This window comes from Myotis brandtii, unplaced genomic scaffold (assembly GCF_000412655.1).
Source record: "Myotis brandtii unplaced genomic scaffold, ASM41265v1 scaffold523, whole genome shotgun sequence".
Lineage (NCBI taxonomy): Eukaryota > Metazoa > Chordata > Mammalia > Chiroptera > Vespertilionidae > Myotis > Myotis brandtii.
Window position 1 is genome coordinate 2,347,260 of NW_005369902.1, and position 4,510 is coordinate 2,351,769.

The window sequence follows — 4,510 nt, forward strand, 5'->3', positions numbered from 1 at the left end:
GGGGAGGAGCCCACGTGCAAATTGCTTTGTGTTTGTGCTTGATACATTTGTCTTGGGAGCCAAAGTCCACACGTTATCATCAAAGGCTGGCGAAACCTAAACATTGAGAACCAGTGCTTGTTACTGTTCACCTGCTGCCCTGCGACCCTGGCAGAGGCAGCCCCTTCCTTCTCTCCTTCCTCCTCCATCTCCTCCCCCTCTTCGCGGGCATCTCCCAACTTCCTCTGTGCTTAGTTTGATCATATTAAAAGGAGCTCTGCCTGCAAGTACCAGCCATTCCAAAGAGCTAAGGGAAGATCCTTGTCCCCAACTCAACACTGTCACAGGTAAGCGCAGCTGGGCCACAGGGACAGAAATCCCTGCAACCCAGAACCAGTTCTGTGCCCTCCTCTGTGCCCCCACAGCACCCTGGGTCAGTCATTGGCTGGCTGATCTTCTGTCTTTAATAACTAGAGGTGAGAAGATGAAATTCTTAAGCCAATTCCTGGGCTTTCAGGGTGGTTAATGCCCATGATCCCTGCTATGAAAATGCCCTTTCCTGTGTCATATGGGATGTCTATACTGTAAAAGGCAAAGGTGGGGGAGCCGGAGGTGGAGTTGGGGAGCAGTCCACAGGCGGGCAATATATTGACAACAGGGAGGCAACGGTTGGGTCTGTTTTTACTTTTAAAAATGTAGGCTCCTTTAACCATAGAGAACATACCTTGAATGAGTCATTCTTAGTTCAAACCCAGCCATAGGCATGAAAGAGGAGAAAGTACGTTTTGAATAATATCTAAGGCAGAGAGTTCCATTTCATGGCTATAAGGCCGTGAGTGCATCATGAAGTTACTCTGCAACATGAAAGTGCCCTCCTACTTCTGCTCTGGAATAACTGGGGCTAACAATGTGACTGCTTTTCCTGGCTTTCCTGCCTGGGTCTGGCAGGACTCAGGCTGCGATGAGCTGTCTTCCTGGATGCAGAGCACCTGGTAAAGAGAGGGAGGGTGGGGCAGCCCAGAAGCATGCTGGGAAGGTAGAGCGGGGGCAAATATTTGCTGTGGAAGATTCAGAGTTGATTTTCACGGATCACCCGGAGCAGATCCTCTACAGCAGCCGTCAACTACAGAAGTGTTTTCCCAACAGCAGCTTCTGTTCAGTGTGAACATAGAGTGTGCAGGCCTGGCCCCAGGGGAGAAGTGAGCACAGCCCTGAGACCTGCTTCTAGGGGCAGGAGACGAGAAGGAGATAAATGCTGCACAAAGACTAATTTCAATGCAGAAGATCAACCAAGGGGGCGGATTTACAACCTCACATCACATAAACCACACATCAGAGACCATCCCATATTCATTTATCAAACAGGTGTTTATTAAGAGCTTCATACACTAGGCACTGTGCTACTAGGTGCCAGAGCTACATCCGAAAACAGAACAGACACCACGTCCAGCCCTCATGGCCCTCTCAGTCTAATGAGAGATGGACAATGGGCTGTAATAGGAGTGACACTTCCACGGTGCTGTGGGGGCACAGAGGAGGGATAGCTAACCCTAACTTAAGAGATCATGGAAGCCTTCTTGGAGGAGGTGATGTTGAGGCTGAGAGCTAAGGGATGAGCAGAAGTTAGCTAGGCCACAGCGGTGAAGGCTGACAGCAGGAAAGAATTTCAGGCAGAGAGCAGGATGTACCCTGTCTGGGGCATATGGTCGTATTTGACAACTAAAGCAAACATTACATTATTTGTGCTTTTAGGATTGTTCCTTCAGTGTTTACAATCTCCTAGCACAGCAATGGCAACCAGAGCTAACAGATATTCTCTATCAGTTTTCAAAGTGTGTTCTGGTTTTGCAGTTCTGTAAACGCCTGTTGTGACTTTCATGTTTAAGTATTATTTGATTTCTCAAAGATTATTTTAAATAAAGTTTTTAAATTTTTTAACAGTTTTAGACCATTATTTTATTTTAACTCTATATTTTGAAATAACTTAAAGAAAAGTTACAAAACTATAAAAAAGCTCCCATATATTCTTTAACTATATATTCACCAATTGTTTACATTTGCTTTATCCATCTGTCTACCTATGGGTATATCCAACACATTATTATTATCTTTGCCAAACAACTTGAGCCACCATACCCTTTAGACCTAAATACTTTGGAATGTATCTCCTAAGAACAAAGACATTTTGGTCCGGAACCACAGCACAATGACCAAATTCAGGAAAACTAACACAGTCTGTATTCAAATTTCACCAATTCTCCCAATAACATCTTTTACCTTTTTCTAGTATGAGATCCAGTCCGGGTCACACATTGCCTTTAGCTGTGGTGTCTCTCTGGGGTCCTTTAACCTGGCCCAGCCTTTCTTTGTCTTTCATGCCACTGATGTTTTTGAAGAGTGCGGATCGGTTGTTTTGTAGAATGCCCCCTAATGTGGGTTTATTTGGTATTTCTTCATGATTAGATTCAGTTGATGCATATCTAGGAGGTGAGTGACGTTATGTCTGTTTTAGGAGATCAGATCATTCATGAGATCAGTGTATCTCATTATTGGTGATGTTCATTTTTATTTTGGTTTTTGGTACATTTTCAAGGGTAACACACACATACATATCCAAATGTGTTTATATACAAATTTTGTCACAAAGGAGATTAATGAGCTAACCCGCTCTACAGTTCCTTGTTTGAATGCAGACTTCAGTGTCTAGTTTCTCTGGCCATCTCTGCACATATTGTTAACTTCCTGTAAATGGGTCATTGATTCATAAGATTGCAGCTGTGTTTTGGCCTTTAAAAAGGCTGGATGTAAAACCGTAGGAGTAAAAAATTATTGCTTACCCATGCAAATCAGAATTGTCTTGATACTGTACAACCAAAACAACGTGCAAAAGAAAATTGGAATCCTGAGGCCGATGTAAGGTGACAATGATCCCTGCTACACAGATCTGGGTTTGTCAAAAGAGCCTCATTTGTCTCAATGCCTGATTTTATACTAATCTCGGCTTATAATATATCCTTTGCATATGTTCTGTATATGTTATATAAATTGGGCTCCTGTATGAGATATTGATTGAAACAAGAGTGCCCTTTCTTTGGCCATTTGAAAACCACAGCTGTATACTACTGTATAACTCATACCCACTATACAATCTCTTTTGTTTTGGTGACCCAGGGCTTAGGAAATATACATACATCCATTTACTAATAGGTCATTGAGTGTGGTCCCTGATTGCTCCAAATAGAACACCATTTGAGATTTCTTGCTTTTCTTTTCGAAATTCAGTTCTACTTCTGTTAAAACATACCAACACCAACATTTTATCATTATACTATACTCTATGCAATCACCTGTTTAGCCACTGGCTGGCCTACACAAATGGCCCACGTAAAGGACAGTCCTACCTTGGACAGTGTCTAGCCCACAGGTCTTACTCCACAAATGAGGACACTGAGATCCACAGGGGTTTCTTTGGAGGAAGGAGAGCTGCCAGTGGAGGTCAGACTGCAGCTTGGCCTGGGCAAGGGGTGGGGCAGCTTTTGGAAGGCAGAGGTGCTCTCGGGGGAGGTGACCAAGCTGCCTCCCCCACTCTCTCGGCCAGGGTGGGTTTTGGCAGCTGAAGCAGGCCGTGAGCAGGGTCCTGAATTCAGGCTGGTTTGCGCAGTCAAATTCACCCACCGAGTTGGAGCCTATTGAGGTCTTTGGGGGCTTCCAGATTCCCTAGTAGATTTTGGAACAGAAAATGGTCCTCATGGGAACACCAGGCAGAAGAGGAGCTGCCTTAGAAAGCCATTTATAAAATATTTTCATTGGGAAATGCAGTCGAAGCTCCCAAAGAATTTTCCAAGCTCAACCAATGTATCTATACATGGGAGACCACCGAAGCTTATTCTATTCCATTCAACCACTGTGGATTTCACAGCTACAGGTGCAAGGCAGTACAATAGGACTTGGGGGTACCAAGGGGGATATCGGGACATTTAGGGCATGGACCCATGCTCAGGTAGCCTCAAATAATCCCAGGGAGATGATCCATACATATATTAAAAACTTAATAATAATATAAGGGGATGTTTGATGATATGCTCAGAGGAGGGGAAGAGAAAGGTGGATTATGGAACATTGGAACAGGAAAGCAGTCTGCCATGTGGCTAACCGCTGGGGCTTATAAGCCAAATGACCTGGATGAAAATGCAGCTTCCACACTTCCTAGCCATGTGGCAAGTTACTTAAGTTCTCTAAGGTGCTTGGAAGCTCTGGTCACTTTCATTGTCACCAACATGTTAGCTGTTATTCTTTCAGTCTGAGCGCAAAACATCCTTTCAAGGAGAGGATGTGAGCAGAGAAGCCGAAGGGGGCTTCGCGGCTGGGTGACGGAATCATTAGGAATTATCCTCGCCAAAAGCTCCGCAGGCTACTTTTGTGACTTGGTTGGCATTCATCAAACGAGGGCGAGAGGCCGCCACCCTGGACACTTGATCCCACCCACCCTCCTACGTCCGCACTCCTCGGCCCCGCCCCGCGGGGTCCCAGC